This window comes from Ctenocephalides felis, unplaced genomic scaffold (genome assembly GCF_003426905.1).
Source record: "Ctenocephalides felis isolate EL2017-DRISC unplaced genomic scaffold, ASM342690v1 CF-g0.4_SCAFFOLD_01170, whole genome shotgun sequence".
In the NCBI taxonomy this organism is placed as follows: Eukaryota; Metazoa; Arthropoda; class Insecta; order Siphonaptera; family Pulicidae; genus Ctenocephalides; species Ctenocephalides felis.
In genome coordinates, this window is record NW_020537324.1 from 2654672 (window position 1) to 2673902 (window position 19231).

Consider the following 19231-nt stretch of genomic DNA (forward strand, 5'->3'; position numbering starts at 1 on the left):
GGGGGACCTCAAAGACACATCTAGGACTCAGTCTTCTCTTGGAACTAGCAGCGATACCTAACTACTAAATTCAATTAAATACAAACTACATCAAATATTCACTCAAAGTTGTTCAGTTAGTATTAATAAATTATTTTATAAGTCAAAAGGACTTTCTTGAGTTTCAGTTTAGTATTATATATCCTCGATATAATCTCCGCTGAAGGCAACTACAGGCTGAAATAAATCATTGTTAAGGCAATGAAATATACGAAGCACAACACATGACGTCACAATATCTGGGTGAATTTGGTCTATGGGAATAAGTTTTATAACAACAAAGCGTAACGCAGTAGGTCAATGAAACGCCGCCGCCACCCTTACGCTCGCGCTGACCTACTTTCGTTCGAGGCCGCGCCGGCCGGTGACGTCATTGTGGCGTCATGACAAAAATACAAACCTAATTCGGATCTCGGATCTCGGATCAAGGGAGAAAACCCTTAACAAACACAAAGAATTTAAATTTACTTAGAAAATACAAATCTTACAATGCAATCAGGTACAAAATCATCTTGTGTTGTTAGTATCATTTTTTTTTAAATTATTATTTATTTGATTATATATATATATATATATATATATATATATATAATAATATATAATTATAACATAGAGAAACAAGTAAATAAAATTTTCAAATTGCTGTAGTTGCTGAATGATGACACGCATCTTGTGTCGAAACGTATAAATAAAAGTTTTTATACTTTATACCTTTTTTATTTCGACGAATGGGCTGCTAGTTACTTTGAAATATATATATATATAATATATTAAATGGTAGAGTCTTGGATTTGTGTATAATATATATATAATATATGCATATATACATATATACACCTATTCCCCGCTTTACACTGAAAAAAGGTTGCATAAAAAACCGTGTAACTCGAAAAATTTCTTCTTATATATGTAAAAAACGTCCTATATAAAATAACTATAAAAACCTTTTTTGTCGTTTTTTAATATGACGAATACTTTGACAATAACTTTCTGTTATTGTTGTAATCTGATCACTAAAACTTAACTCATGCATATTATATTATTAAATTTAATATTATATATGTGTATATCATATACAAAATTTAAAATCTTTTAAGTACCTGTTGTAATTGAGAAAATAAACTTCGCTAATGAGAACTCACACAGTTTCAATATATGGTTTATTACAATAAAAATCAAAACGACGATACTTCTATACAACTTGTTTGTTCTCTTTGATATAATGAGTTTATTATAAAATTAAAACGGAGAATAGTAAATTTTAATGTTTCTTCAGCAGTGGTCGGCAAGCAAGAGGGCTTATCTGTGTTTCAAATCTCTTAGCTCCCTTGGTGGTTGAAGTGGTATTAGATCCTAGCCGAGTCCCAGTGCTCGAAGAGGATTATGATCCTTTTATGCATAAAGTTGCCAGATGGTACAACACCATCCCCCTTAATGAGATTATAGTCGATACCAAATTTTACAGTTCAAAAACTATAATCTAAGAACGATATGAAAAAATCCTAATACAACAAAATATAACAAAATTGATTATGAATGAGTATGGTATACATCTAGATGGCAACAAACATAAGATAAAATAATTTTGATTACAAATTTGATATCATACAGAACTTGACAAATACATAATGAGTTACAATAAAATGAAGATAAAATGACAATTTAATTAACAAATGGTTTTATTCTATTAACATGAACCTTTAATAATTTGGTTCCACACAGCAAAGTGTAATTAACTTCAGAGTCCCTCGATTGAATTTTATATGGACCTTTCCAAGGCATTACTAATTTTTTTGATTTACCTTTTGGAATCAATTCATTTTTCAAGAGGACCAAATCACCTATCTTAAACTCAGTAATTTTGGCATTTTTATCAAAATATTGTTTTGAAAGTTCTTTACTCTGCAAAAGGTTCTGTCTGGCAATGTCAATAGATTTCTGTATTTTAAATTTTATTTCTTTCGCATAATCATCAAAAGTATATTGGGAAGTTTGAGGTTTTGGAAGGGAAGAAGGTATTTCAGGGTTATATCCAAACATGAGTCTGTACGGACTGAATCCAGTCGATGAATGGGGAGTTGTATTGTACGTAAACATGGCATAAGGGAGCCAACTATCCCAATCAGACTGATCAGTTTTTATAAAATTTCTTAGATATTCTGCAAGTGTTCGATGGGATCTTTCTAAAGCCCCATTTGACTCAGGATGATATGAGGTTGTTTGAATTTTTGAAATTTTTAGAATTTTACAAATGTTTTTAAATAATGTACTCAAAAAATTGGTACCTTGATCGGTTAAAATTTTTAATGGAATTCCATATTGACAGACTATATTTTCTACAAACGCTCTAGCTATTGTCTCTGCATCTTGGCTCTTTAACGGTATAGCTTGACTAAATTTTGTTAGTAAATCTTGAAACGTTAATATATATTTATTTTGGTTGCTAGTTTCTGTTAATGGACCAACTATGTCCAAAGCGCACTTGTCAAATGACCTAACCGGAGTGTCAGTGATCATCATAGGGTATTTTGATTTATGGTAGAGCTTATTCCTTTGACAAATTTCACACATTTTTATAAATTTACGTAATTCCTTTTTTAATTTAGGCCAATTATGCTGAACAGTAATACGTTTAAGAGTCCGGTTGTATCCTTGATGTCCTCCCAACGGGGTGACATGAAATTCTTTAAATATTGTATCTTTTTCGTCTCTAGTCAAATTATTAAATGTATAATTATTAATGATAACTAAAATTGGCGTATCCTTAAAAATGAATCTAATCATACTACGAATTTCGGTCCAATCAATTAGATCATCTTCCACGACTATTTTTGGAAGCAAAATTTCATTAATGTTATTTTCTATACATAATTCTCTAAGCCTAACTAAAACTTTAAATAATATCTTGCTTGTTGTTAAATCAGTTTGTCTAGATCTGGTTATCAAATAAAATATAAAATTGTCGTTATTTTTAAAAGGTACTACATCGCCTACTTCCTTACCTAGACTAATTAATTCATTAATATTATTAAATTTATCCTTAAATTTCCTAAATAAAATATTATCGCTAACAAAATCTTGAGGTACGTCTAAACATAAAGAACGATTTTCGAAAAATTGTTTTTCATCATTAATTTCCTTAACTCTATTATTTGTTATTATACTACTTTCTAGTTTATTCCTAAATACATCGTAAGAGTCTTGGGCAGTGACAAGGAAAATTCTACTAAGGGCATCTGCATTAGTATTTGAAGAGCCTTTCTTAAATTTTATATCGTAATCATACTCCTCTAGCTTGATGCGCCATCTCATCAATCTAGAGCCAGGGTCCTTTAGATTCATAAGCCAAATTAAAGGCTTATGGTCAGTTATAATATTAAACTTAACCCCATAAATATATGGACGAAAATGACGTACTGCCCAAACTATAGCCAACAACTCTTTTTCTATAGTTGAATAATTTTCTTCCGCACGATTTAGAGTTCTACTGGCAAAAGCGATAGGTAGATCTTTACCAATTTCACCTTGAGAAAGCACAGCTCCTATGGCTTTCCCAGATGCATCGGTTGTGACATTAAATATTTTTTTAAAATCGGGATACTGGAGAATGGGAGCTTGAACCAAAAGTGATTTTAATTTTTCAAAAGAATTTTGTTCATTGGAAGTCCAATGGAATTTGACATTTTTTTTTCAATAAGTCGCTGAGAGGTCTGGATAGTTTAGAAAAATTTGAAATAAAGCGACGGTAATAACTGGCAAGTCCTAAGAAAGATTTGATGTCTTTGGGTGATTTAGGTGTTGGAAAATTTGACACGCAATTAATTTTAGTAGGGTCAGGCTTGATGCCTTCTGAAGTTATAATGTGTCCAAGATAATACACCTCTTTACAAAGAAAATTACATTTAGCAGGTTGTAGCCGTAAATTATTGTTGCGCAATTTCTGTAAGACTTCTCTTAACCTCTTACAATGTTCTTCAAGAGAAGTTGAATAAATGACAATGTCATCTAAATAGACAAAACATTTAATGCCCTGCAGGCCAGTCAGCACTGAATTCATAAGACGCTGAAAGGTTGCAGGAGCATTTTTTAAACCGTATGGCATGCGACAAAATTCAAAATGATCTGATTGAGTAGAGAAAGCGGTTTTTTGCTGATCATTGGGGTTCATAGGAATTTGATGGAAACCTGAAGCAAGGTCTAAAGTAGAAAAATATTTTGAACTCCCCAACTGATCCAAGATGTCAGTGATATTGGGCAGAGGATATGAATCACCGACAGTAGCATCATTCAATTTTCTATAATCTATAACAAGTCTCCACTTAACTTCATTATTATCAGACTTTTTAGGAACAACTAATAAAGGCGCATTCCACGGACTATTGCTACGTTCTATGATTCCATCGTTCAACATTTCATTAATTTGTTTATTAATTTCGCTTTTATGTGATTCTGGAATTCTGTATGGCTTAACGTTAATAGGCGCGATCTCTGATGGAGTGTTAATATTGTGAAAAACTGAGCTGGTAAACGGAAGTGTATCTCCACTTACATAAAATATATCATTAAATTCTGTACAAATGTTCTCGAGAGCTTTTCTCTCTTCTAAATTTAAATGGGATAACTTTAAACTATCCAAAATTAATCTTAATCTATCTGATTTATTATTACTAATAAACGTTGAAGCGACTGTACATTCAGGAGTATTCAAACTTATATTATTAAAAATGTCTAATTTTTTTACATTAAAAGTAGGTAACTTTAGCTTAACCGAATGTTCATTTGAGTTTATAATATTAACAAAACAATTTGAATTAGAAGGGGAAACCAATGTGCTTGCTATAAAAACACCCCTTTGTAACTCTACTTTTTCTATTACTCCTACTGAGTCACTATTAGTACCTACTTGAACAATCGTTTCTGACCTAGGGTTTAAATCTACAGATGAGAATTTTAAAGGTAGTGTGGTATCGTTACAAAAATTTAATTTAGAATCTACTATGTTTATTGAACCACCAAAAGTTTTTAAAAAATCCATACCTAAAATTCCTTCGCTCTTAATAGGAAGATTGTCCTTAACTATATGGAAAACATGCTTAACTATTTTATTTCCTAATCTAATCCTAAATAACGCCTTGCCTAAAGTTTGTACATTTTTCCCTGATACTCCTGTTAAATTTAATTTATCTTCTAATTTATGACTTATCACTAATTCATCACTTATTAACGAAACCTTAACTAAACTAACTTCTGCTCCAGTATCAACGAGTAAATTAATCCTATCTCTAACTGTGTCTAATGATTCTATATTTACAAATGCTAAGTTGTTTGAAGTTTTTTCTATGCAAGATAGATGAGCTTGCTTTAGTTCGCTACCCTTACTAGTTCCAGGTACTGGATCCCTATCTACACTATCTTTTGTATCTTTAGCTTTTTGTTGTTCTTTAAAACTCGTTTTCTACAATCCCTAATTTGGTGACCAAACTTTTTGCAATAATTGCACATTAATTCAGGTTTTATTCTATGTGATGACGGGAATGGATTTATGGAAGGACCAGGTTTTGCATATTGAAGTCTAAATGAATTTGCTAAGGTTTCTTCCTCGATAGCGATTTCCCTAGCCTCCTTTAAAGTTTTTGCACTCTTACATTTTACTATCACTTTAAGAGAGGGTTGTAGCCCTTCTTGGAAAATATTTAATGCCTGCTAACTAGAGCTTTTGTGCTTTTTAATAGTAGCATCTACTAGTTTCATCAAAATTGATTCTAATCTTTGACCATAATCAATAACACTCTCGTTATAGCCTTGCCTACACTGATTGAATTCTACCTGAAGGGCAGAAATTGATCTACGATCTAAAAATAAGCCTTCAAGGGTAGACTTAAGGTCTTCAAAATCTGAAAATTCTTTATATTGGATAGCTTGTAACGCTCTGCCTTCGATTTTAACATGTGTGATATAATTTAATAAACTAGTCTTATCTGATTCGTCAATTTCACCAAAAGCAAAGGTACAAATTCTAATAAAAGATGAAAGTTGGCTTTGATCGCTGCCATCAAAAGATTTAATCATACCCCTAGCTTCAGCAAGTGACATACGAGCCATGTTTGGAATATTTGTATTAAGATGAATAGAAGGAAGAGAATTAAAATTTTGAGACAATTGAGGAATATGCGAAATAGTAATTCGATTGCCAAAAACTGAGTCTAAAAGATTAAGTGAATTTGGCTCACCTCCTTCCAAATGGTATTCCAGATAATTATTGAAAATAGATTCCTCTGATCTGCTAATTAATCTCTGCTGTGGTAACCTCAAATTATCAGGTGCTCTTTCACTCGACATTAAAACCTATATAATTCATAGACAGCATTAATTGAAAGTAAATATAGGGGATATTAATATAGTAAAATATGTTATAAAATAATGGGATACAATTTAACAAAATTGAAACATGAATTGAAATTAAAATATTATTGTTTGAGAATGAAAAAATGTAATTTATAATATCAAAGCCAAAATTATACAATGTTATCAAAGGATTTTCTAAAATTTGAGCATAAAAAAATAACACATTTAATTTTAGCAAAAATAAAATAAAATTCTAAACTGTAATAACTATAAAATTTAATTTCAAAAATAATATATTCTAAAATTTTCTGTTCTAAAATGTTCTGTTGATATATATATATATATTCTAAAATTTTCTGTTCTAAAATGTTCTGTAAGTATATATTCTAAAATTTTCTGTTCTAAAATGTTCTGTAAGTATATATTCTAAAATTTTCTGCTACAAAAGAAAATATTCTAAAATTTTCTGCTATAAAAAAAAAATATTCTAAAATTTTCTGTTATAAAAATGAATATTCTAAAATTTTCTGTTCTATAAGGTTAATTAAAATTTACTTATTCTAAATTTGGCATCTATAATAATCTCATAAGTTTTGGGTTTATACAACTTTAGTGGCGTCCTTTCCAAGTGTTCTTCAAGATGGCGACCTCAAAGATAGCTAAGTACTGCGACGGCGTCGTATCCCAATCGTGGCGTCGTTTTTAAGAAAACGATTTTACCGACGATTTTTTGAATCCACGTTGTATAGATCGTTTCTGAATTTGGTTATTGTACTCACAGGCCAATTTATTTTTCTTCTGACAGGATGAATCCAACTTCTGACACCAAAATGTTGTAATTGAGAAAATAAACTTCGCTAATGAGAACTCACACAGTTTCAATATATGGTTTATTACAATAAAAATCAAAACGACGATACTTCTATACAACTTGTTTGTTCTCTTTGATATAATGAGTTTATTATAAAATTAAAACGGAGAATAGTAAATTTTAATGTTTCTTCAGCAGTGGTCGGCAAGCAAGAGGGCTTATCTGTGTTTCAAATCTCTTAGCTCCCTTGGTGGTTGAAGTGGTATTAGATCCTAGCCGAGTCCCAGTGCTCGAAGAGGATTATGATCCTTTTATGCATAAAGTTGCCAGATGGTACAACATACCCGAAACAGTTCCGAAACGTGAGAATCAACCTCTTTTCGCCATATAAATTTAAGATCTTTTAGGTAACTTAGACTCCACTTAGTGCAGTTTTAGGAACGTAATTCACCTAAAAGAGCCAACATTTTCAAGTACTTTAGGTACTCAAAAGAGCCTAAACGTCAAAACTGTCAGGGTGTAGTTTGAGGTTAGGTTATTAGGATTTTAAAATTTTCCTGAAAATTTATAAAAAAGTATGGAAACTTAAATAAATAAGTAATTTAAATATATTTTATATTTATTCCTTTTTGAACAGTTATTTATACTATAATATATAAAATGAATGTAATGCAATGAATGAATGTGTTCGTTTCTACCTGTCGCAGAATTCTATACAAAAATAATATATTTATTAATACTGTTCACAAATATATCTTTTATCAATATATTAGTAATTTTATAGTTATATTCTTGTATTGTATTGTTTTATTCATCAGAAATATGTTATTATTTTTATTAACATGTACAAACGTCAACTGATTTTTCAATTCATCTCTATAAACGAAGAGGAGAATACTGCTCGTAGTAAAACAATCCAATCGTGCTTATTTCCATTTGCATTTAAAAGTTGTTCAATATATGCATTGATAGCTTCTCCTAAAAAATTGTATATATTTAGTTTTAGCTATGTAAATATCTTATAAAGAAAAACAATTTAATCCTTAATTTACCAGATTTTTCCCAGAAGTGTAGAAATGTGCCGATATATAGATCAATAGAAAGTGTTGTTGCTAGTTGTAATAAGAATGATATTGTTATCCACTGTGCACCAAAAGTCCATTTGCTTTTGAATCAATAGCAGTTACATATTAATTTTCATGTGTTTTTAAAAAATACATTTCCTTTGTTAGTGCTTTCCTACTAAATAAACAATATTCATTTAAATTATCTAGCATTTGATAAGTAAAAAGATTTACAGTTCACTTTGTGTAATTATTACACGCAAAATAATGAGACAAAGCTAATACCTTAAAACAGTTAATCGATTCATCTCGAGTGTTTGTTTGTATCATTGTATCCATCCAATGAATCAAAACACATGCACTGCATTTTAATGGTTTCCTTGATAACTATTCAAATATGAATATGTATTAAAACTGAAAGTACATTATTGTTATAAGATTAAATTTATTTTCATCTGGAGTACTAAAGAAATTGCTTCAAAATGCCCTTCAAGATGTCTTCGAGAACTCTCTTCACGCCTTCATTAGCCTTTTTATTATATATAGTAACTAATTGCTTCTTTTTTTGTTTGTAAATAATTAGTGCCTACTACGTCCTCTAAAAAAATTGTTTGTAGGAACATCTCGCTAATTCTTCATTCCTCACCGCTTTGGTGAAATAATACTAATAACACCAATCACCTAAAATTCAATATTTTCTCTTAAAGATAACTATATTTCACTTTATTTAATAAGTAAGAATATATGTACTTACATAGCGCTAATAGCTTTCAGATTAATTTGGTATCCTGAGGCAATATATTCGAAGATCGGGGCCTGTAAATTAATCCACAACACTAACACCACACTTCATTGTCTTTGGCACTTTTATAAATAAATACGATTGAATAATTATAACATTAATTAATAATTAAAACAGAAAACGCGCGCAAATAATAAACTCGACTACATTTTAAGGTTACGGCGTCTTTCGCGTCTATCCTAGAGGCAAAATAACAATAGCGGCAATTCTCGGAAATTCGCTTCACTCGGTAGATTACGACACCCTTCGCACGACGTTCGGCATTGTGTTTGTTGAGAATAAGATCACAACTTCTGTTCGAAAGGGCCTGAGATCCTGAATGTGAACTTATTAAGAGGTTTAGGTATTAAATAGTAGTTTTTAAGATGCTTAGGTACTTAATTAGGGTTTATTTTTTGACTCGATATTTATATGTGTTATATGTATTACTTTAATTATAAATTTAATATTATATATATGTATATCATATACACGTATATAATATTAAATTTAATATACAGTATATGTTACATATAAGGTTGTCAAATATCTCCCTTCCGCCTTTTTGTATTATAAACCAAGAGCAAAAAAGCGGAAGGGAGATATTTGACAACCTAATATAATGAAGGGTTTTCAGATGGTGAAAGATACATTAAAATGATTTAAAGCATTCATCCAATAATAAAAAATATATATTTACTGTTTTGTCATTATGTATTAATTAATGTTATATATTTATCTTTTATATTTTCCTTATTATTTTTAACATCAATGACTTATTTGCAGTTTTAAAACATTTTACAAGCTCATGCTTCTTTTGGGTTATGATAAGACATTTACAATTTCTACAACATTTCAACACATATGGTGTTAAATAATCAAATATATATATATATATATATATATATATATATATATATATATATTATAATTATTATCATTTAATATATTTTTAGAAGGCAGCTGTTGTGTTCACATAATTGAATTCTTTGTGGCTCTGCGCTTTTTTTGTGGATTATTATGCCAAGCCTCAAGCTTTTTAATGTCAGCACATTAATTGATAGAATGTTTTATTAAAACAAAAATTTGAAGATTTATATCAAAATTACAATCAGATGGTAAAAGGTATATTGGATTATAATGCTTTTTTCATTTATCTCTAATTATATGCTTAAGGGGCACAACTAGCGTGAAATTTTCAAAAAATCGAATTTTCAATTTTTCCATATTTTGATAGGTTATACATTTAAAAATAACATACCGAAATTTTAAATCGATATCTTAAATAGTTTTTGAGTTACAGCCATTTAAAGAGTATATATATAGTATATAGTATAACGATCATTTTATCTTTAAACGCGTTTTTCTCGAAACAGCATTTTCCGAATTTGCTGCAGCGATTACTCAAAAACAAATGATCCGATCACTATCGATTTTTTTTACATGTTCTATATATAGTTCTCCGTAAAATGAACTATCGATTTTTTGATCGGATCAAAAATCGAATTTTGGCAGTCCAAAAACGACCAAAATTTTGGGTAAAATTCGACTTTTTTTTAAAACACGCCGTCATTTTGTCAATTTTTGATTTTTTTTCTTCATCGTAGTACATTTTACAGAAAATATCATCTAGTTTAACAAGCATTTTTCTTTTTTAAATTTCATCCACGTAGAAGGCCGGAATCACTGCAGCAGTGAAGGCCCTTTTTTTTAGTCGCGCCGCTGGAGATCGACGATAACTTAAAAAATATTCAATTTTTTTCTTCAAATTTTGATTAAACTATGTATTCTCAAAACATGTATAAATATATTCCCAAAATTTTGAAATGATTGATAAAGTAGTTTTTTAAATATAACTTCCCAAAAATAACCTTTTTTTTAGGCGGTTACACTAGTTGTGCCCCTTAAATATGAATGTATGCATTACATTTGTTACATGAACTTTGTCCTGCAGATTTGAATACAAATTAAAATGTATTTAATAGCAAAAATTATTGTACAATGTACAATTGGTAATTTTGAATAAGCCCTTATGATGTGATGATGAATCTCTTGTCTAGTGTGTTCTATGAGCAACAAATATACCAAAAGGAGATAAATATAGTCACTGAGCACTGTATTGAAAGTCAATCTAGACGATGAATAGATGAATGTTTATGTAAATTTTTATTTCTGTTATATCTTGTAATTTTATATAATTTATTATTATTACAGTGATTCATACAATTAATATTAACCCTTATACAACTGTTCACAATATGATTGCGAGTTGAGGATTCTTAAGCTGAGCCATTGTACTAGGTGGCTTCAGCTGCAATATTTCACAACATAAATATTTTTGTCACGAAGAAGTATTTGTTAATACGGTGAGTAAATCTAATAAATCTGACATACTTACAGCATCGTTTCTTAACAATGTAACACAGTAGTCTAGTGTATGCTTAATAACATATTGTCTTAATGTCATTAATGATTTTAAATTAATCATTTAAACAATACGGTTTTATTATTAACATAGGGTGCTGTGTAGTTGTGAAAATAACCGCAAGGACATAGTCACTGTGAATACTGGCACAGTTTTATATTTCTATAATCAAGGATTTAGGAGCATTTTTACAACAATAACAGAAAACAGATTCAAATGTTTTTAGCATAATGTCAACAAAAGCAGCTAGCAAGTTTATTGTTTAAATATGCCAGCACATTGAAACTACTTTGATTGAAGCGATTTGGGTATCAATGATTCTTTTATATTAAATTAATTTTGCATTGTTTATTGATTATTTGTATGTTAATGAATAGTCACACTTAAAATATAAATAAGATAATTTATCATGATATGTGTTTTGTGCATTATTTATATGAATTTTATAATCAAATGTAATTAATTTAATTTTAGTTGAGTGTTGCAATACAATTACATTATTATACTTATAACGGCAATGGATCAGTTAACAATTGTGGTACGATAAAAGATAAGTATAATTTTTTTTTTACTTGTATTATATACCTTATTATTTTGGATAATATTTAATAATAGATTTTTTTGTAAATTTAATTACATCTAATTGAACATATATAGTTTAATTGGGATTCTTTATATATACAAACAGTCATATTCTAAATTTAGCTTGCTTTAAATTATTTTAAATGATAATTATAGATATAGCTCTCAGAATTCATTGATAAGAACATAAATTTAATTGTTTTTAACTTCATTTTTTATTAATTGAATACTTAATTTGTCATAAATATGTAAAAATATGAAGTTCTAACAAATTGTTCGTTATTCAGGCAATAAAAATGTAATTGTAATTATTTATTTACTTTTTTTATAAGAAATACACTGCATACTAATATTTTTAATTGTTGTAAATGCACATTTATATACTACTTGAAATGCTTACACTGCATACTATTATTTTTAATTATTTTAAGGTAATTTACTTTTATATACTACTTATTCATATTATGTTAACTATAGTTAACATATACCTAGCACCTAGTTATAATATGTTGTATACTTATATGCTTATTATATGTAGTTTTAAACACCAAATTTGGGTCAGGAAAATGTTAAATGTAGTATATGATTTAATAGTATAATTAGTTTTACTTATAAAAGTGATCGAATTATAAAAATGCATTAAAGTTTAGGACATTTAAAAGCGTCTTTAGTGTAAACGAAAACCTTTTTAATTTTTAAAATAAATAGTAGAAAATTGTATCATTTGAATAAAAATTTGAATTTTTATTGACTCATACTAATACATCTTTTCGGTGTTGTTAGTGGTACGTGTTATTATAGATAGATGGCGATATGAATTGTTTACTTCGAGCCCTTGACAGTTAATCTGACAGCTAAGGTACAGTGTCAAATGGTTATTTAAATCCATTAATAATATGGCTTTTTTAGTACGAGAATTGTTGAAATGACTTCTATTTGATTTAAATTAATAATATGGTCTTTTATAGTACTAGAATTGTCGAAATGACATCTATTTAATTTAAATTCATTTTTAAATTAATAATATGGCTTTTTCTAGTACTAGAATTGTTGATATGACTTTTATTTGATTTAGATTTATTTGTAAATTAATATAACATGGCATTTCCTAGTTCTAGAATTGTGGACAAAATTATTCCTTGTTAAATACGCTTAAAAAAAACCGCGCTTTTTGCGTACTGTCAGCACGAAGGGTATTCGAAATGTATGTTGGTGACACGTGCGTATAGTTAGCAGCACAAGTACCTAGCAGCAAAATAATTTCAAGGTCATTTGTTTAAAATTTAATTTTACTGTATAAAATGTTAAAATATTGCTATAAAGTCAATTAAATCTTAATGTTTTAGGCTTTTCTAGTTTTTTTTGACATAAATATCTTATCTGACAGCATTATTTTCCATTGTTACCAACATCCCACAGTCGGTGCTGGCGATTCTGCTGTTGATAATGCAAATAAAATTACATATATTACACAAGTGCTCCTCAATTATCAACTCAATTAATAAAATTGTGAGAATAATAAAAAATGTGAAGCAAAAATATAGTGTTTTGTGTTGATTTCAAAGAATTTACAACAAATACTTTCGCTGTGTTTGAGAGGTTATTAAGTCTGCTGCTAGAACATTTTGATAGAAATAATCCATCAAATTTTACATTTTTGATACTAATGTTTCCTTATTAACTCAATAAATATAAATGTGAAAGAAAAATATAGTGTTTCGTGTTGATTTCAAGAAATTTACAACAAATTCTTTCGCTGTGTTTGAGAGGTTAAGTCTGCTGCTAGAAGTTTTTGATAGAAATAATCCATCAAATTTTACATTTTTGATACTAATGTTTCCTTATTAACTCAATAAATATAAATGTCAAAGAAAAATATAGTGTTTCGTGTTGATTTCAAGAAATTTACAACAAATTCTTTGAGAGTTGTGTGTTTGAGAGTTTATTAAATCTGCTGCTAGAACTTTTTGATATAAATAATCCATCAAATTTTACATTTTTTGATACTAATGTTTCCTTATTAACTCAATAAATATAAATGTGAAAGAAAAATATAGTGTTTCGTGTTGATTTCAAGAAATTTACAACAAATTCTTTCGCTGTGTTTGAGAGGTTAAGTCTGCTGCTAGAACTTTTTGATATAAATAATCCATCAAATTTTACATTTTTGATACTAATGTTTCCTTATTAACTCAATAAATATAAATGTGAAAGAAAAATATAGTGTTTCGTGTTGATTTCAAGAAATTTACAACAAATTCTTTCGCTGTGTTTGAGATGTTAAGTCTGCTGCTAGAACATTTTGATAGAAATAATCCATCAAATTTTACATTTTTGATACTAATATTTCCTTATTAACTCAATAAATATAAATGTCAAAGAAAAACATAGTGTTTCATGTTGATTTCAAGAAATTTACAACAAATTTTTTCGCTGTGTTTGAGAGGTTAAGTCTGCTGCTAGAAGTTTTTGATAGAAATAATCCATCAAATTTTACATTTTTGATACTAATGTTTCCTTATTAACTCAATAAATATAAATGTCAAAGAAAAATATAGTGTTTCGTGTTGATTTCAAGAAATTTACAACAAATTCTTTGAGAGTTGTGTGTTTGAGAGTTTATTAAATCTGCTGCTAGAACTTTTTGATATAAATAATCCATCAAATTTTACATTTTTGATACTAATGTTTCCTTATTAACTCAATAAATATAAATGTGAAAGAAAAATATAGTGTTTCGTGTTGATTTCAAGAAATTTACAACAAATTCTTTCGCTGTGTTTGAGAGGTTAAGTCTGCTGCTAGAACTTTTTGATATAAATAATCCATCAAATTTTACATTTTTGATACTAATGTTTCCTTATTAACTCAATAAATATAAATGTCAAAGAAAAATATAGTGTTTCGTGTTGATTTCAAGAAATTTACAACAAATTCTTTGAGAGTTGTGTGTTTGAGAGTTTATTAAATCTGCTGCTAGAACTTTTTGATATAAATAATCCATCAAATTTTACATTTTTGATACTAATGTTTCCTTATTAACTCAATAAATATAAATGTGAAAGAAAAATATAGTGTTTCGTGTTGATTTCAAGAAATTTACAACAAATTCTTTCGCTGTGTTTGAGAGGTTAAGTCTGCTGCTAGAACATTTTGATAGAAATAATCCATCAAATTTTACATTTTTGATACTAATGTTTCCTTATTAACTCAATAAATATAAATGTCAAAGAAAAATATAGTGTTTCGTGTTGATTTCAAGAAATTTACAACAAATTCTTTGAGAGTTGTGTGTTTGAGAGTTTATTAAATCTGCTGCTAGAACTTTTTGATAGAAATAATCCATCAAATTTTACATTTTTTGATACTAATGTTTCCTTATTAACTCAATAAATATAAATGCCAAAGAAAAATATAGTGTTTCGTGTTGATTTCAAGAAATTTACAACAAATTCTTTCGCTGTGTTTGAGAGGTTAAGTCTGCTGCTATTTATAAATAAGAAAAAGAATTAGACGAGATGTAATAAACTGCAGAAAAATAACAAAATAATTAGCAAAAAAGTGGTGTTTTTTAAAATTATCATACAGTAAGTAATATCTCCACTGCACACCACTAATTTATAAACAAAAGAATTAGACGAGATGTAATAAACTGCAGAAAAATAACAAAATAATTAGCAAAAAAGTGGTGTTTTTTAAAATTATCATACAGTAAGTAATATCTCCACTGCACACCACTAATTTATAAACAAAAGAATTAGACGAGATGTAATAAACTGCAGAAAAATAACAAAATAATTAGCAAAAAAGTGGTGTTTTTTTAACTTTCATACAGCAAATAATATCTCCATCTTTATTAATTTATACAAAAAAAATCATAAGCTAAGATATTATTTTCAAAATTGGTCTGATTTATTAAAATCAGATCTCATCTCATCTCATCTCGTCTTATATAAATAATACATATTTAAAACAACCACTTCTTATAAAAAAGCTAAAAATATGGAGATAGTGGAGATGGCAACTCAAGTTCAGAAACCTTCACGCGGTTGTTGCCGTTACGGATGTTAGAATAATATGTAATGTTAATATCTGATGTGTTAATATTATTCTAACATTCAACCGATGTCTGAACACTATGTTTGAATTATTTTTTTAACTTTATTGAATTCATTATTATAAAATTTAATGCAAATATACTTTATAAATACAACAGAAATTACAATAATGAAGAAATCGTTAATCCATATCTTGATAAACATTTGATAAATAATAATTTTCATTTTATACAGTAATATGGTAATATATTTATATAATGAAATCATTCATAATTACAATATAATGCTACAATATAATGCTACTACTAAAGTATTGGTAATACTAGTATTTTTTCATTTTATACAATACTATGGTATTTTTTGCAATCCAATGGAGCGCTGTCTGAAAGCATCAACATAAATACTTATACTTAATTTTAATTATATTATTGTATATTTTGTATTAATTTTTATATATTTCTTCGAAATAAAATATTTTTATTAATAATCGACATGTATTTATGTTTTTCTTTATAAACTTATTTTATTGCATCTACTTAATGTATTCACATTATATATTTATTGAGTTAATAAGGAAACATTAGTATCAAAAATGTAAAATTTGATGGATTATTTCTATCAAAAATTTTCAGCAGCAGACTTAATAACCTCTCAAAGAATTTGTTGTAAATTTCTTGAAATCAACACGAAACACTATATTTTTCTTTGGCATTTATATTTATTGAGTTAATAAGGAAACATTAGTATCAAAAAATGTAAAATTTGATGGATTATTTCTATCAAAAAGTTCTAGCAGCAGACTTAACCTCTCAAACACAGCGAAAGAATTTGTTGTAAATTTCTTGAAATCAACACGAAACACTATATTTTTCTTTCACATTTATATTTATTGAGTTAATAAGGAAACATTAGTATCAAAAATGTAAAATTTGATGGATTATTTCTATCAAAAAGTTCTAGCAGCAGACTTAACCTCTCAAACACAGCGAAAGAATTTGTTGTAAATTTCTTGAAATCAACACGAAACACTATATTTTTCTTTCACATTTATATTTATTGAGTTAATAAGGAAACATTAGTATCAAAAATGTAAAATTTGATGGATTATTTATCAAAAAGTTCTAGCAGCAGATTTAATAAACTCTCAAACACACAACTCTCAAAGAATTTGTTGTAAATTTCTTGAAATCTACTATATTTTTCTTTGACATTTATATTTATTGAGTTAATAAGGAAACATTAGTATCAAAAATGTAAAATTTGATGGATTATTTCTATCAAAAAGTTCTAGCAGCAGACTTAACCTCTCAAACACAGCGAAAGAATTTGTTGTAAATTTCTTGAAATCAACACGAAACACTATATTTTTCTTTCACATTTATGTTTATTAAGTTAATAAGGAAACATTAGTATCATAAATGTAAAATTTGATGGATTATTTCTATCAAAATGTTCTAGCAGCAGACTTAATAACCTCTCAAACACAGCGAAAGAATTTGTTGTAAATTTCTTGAAATCAACACGAAACACTATATTTTTCTTTCACATTTATATTTATTGAGTTAATAAGGAAACATTAGTATCAAAAATGTAAAATTTGATGGATTATTTCTATCAAAAAGTTCTAGCAGCAGACTTAACCTCTCAAACACAGCGAAAGAATTTGTTGTAAATTTCTTGAAATCAACACGAAACACTATATTTTTCTTTCACATTTATATTTATTGAGTTAATAAGGAAACATTAGTATCAAAAATGTAAAATTTGATGGATTATTTATATCAAAAAGTTCTAGCAGCAGATTTAATAAACTCTCAAACACACACTCTCAAAGAATTTGTTGTAAATTTCTTGAAATCAACACGAAACACTATATTTTTCTTTCGACATTTATTTATTGAGTTAATAAGGAAACATTAGTATCAAAAATGTAAAATTTGATGGATTATTTCTATCAAAAAGTTCTAGCAGCAGACTTAACCTCTCAAACACAGCGAAAGAATTTGTTGTAAATTTCTTGAAATCAACACGAAACACTATATTTTCTTTCACATTTATATTTATTGAGTTAATAAGGAAACATTAGTATCAAAAATGTAAAATTTGATGGATTATTCTATCAAAAAGTTCTAGCAGCAGACTTAACCTCTCAAACACAGCGAAAGAATTTGTTGTAAATTTCTTGAAATCAACACAAACACACTATATTTTTCTTTCACATTTATATTTATTGAGTTAATAAGGAAACATTAGTATCAAAAATGTAAAATTTGATGGATTATTTATATCAAAAAGTTCTAGCAGCAGATTTAATAAACTCTCAAACACAACTCTCAAAATTTGTTGTAAATTTCTTGAAATCAACACGAAACACTATATTTTTCTTTGACATTTATATTTATTGAGTTAATAAGGAAACATTAGTATCAAAAATGTAAAATTTGATGGATTATTTCTATCAAAAAGTTCTAGCAGCAGACTTAACCTCTCAAACACAGCGAAAGAATTTGTTGTGTATTTTCTTGAAATCAACACGAAACACTATATTTTTCTTTCACATTTATATTTATTGAGTTAATAAGGAAACATTAGTATCAAAAATGTAAAATTTGATGGATTATTTCTATCAAAAAGTTCTAGCAGCAGACTTAACCTCTCAAACACAGCGAAAGAATTTGTTGTAAATTTCTTGAAATCAACATGAAACACTATATTTTTCTTTCACATTTATATTTATTGAGTTAATAAGGAAACATTAGTATCAAAAATGTAAAATTTGATGGATTATTTATATCAAAAAGTTCTAGCAGCAGATTTAATAAACTCTCAAACACACAACTCTCAAAGAATTTGTTGTAAATTTCTTGAAATCAACACGAAACACTATATTTTTCTTTGACATTTATATTTATTGAGTTAATAAGGAAACATTAGTATCAAAAATGTAAAATTTGATGGATTATTTCTATCAAAAAGTTCTAGCAGCAGACTTAACCTCTCAAACACAGCGAAAGAATTTGTTGTAAATTTCTTGAAATCAACACGAAACACTATATTTTTCTTTCACATTTATGTTTATTAAGTTAATAAGGAAACATTAGTATCAAAATGTAAAATTTGATGGAT

At 27.8% G+C, this 19231-nt stretch overlaps 1 long non-coding RNA gene across 2 annotated transcripts; it reads right to left on the reverse strand.

Annotated features, from left to right (window-relative positions):
• Positions 1–8006: 8006 nt before the first annotated feature.
• On the reverse strand, positions 8007–9286 carry LOC113368249. Of its 2 annotated transcripts, none has more exons than XR_003366367.1 (4): positions 9014–9286; positions 8545–8940; positions 8248–8434; positions 8007–8173 (listed from the first exon to the last, which is right to left on the reverse strand). It is a non-coding gene; the product is annotated as an uncharacterized LOC113368249 (long non-coding RNA). The 2 variants fall into 2 exon arrangements; XR_003366366.1 differs by having other exon boundaries at positions 8248–8437.
• Between the last annotated feature and the right edge of the window lie 9945 nt (positions 9287–19231).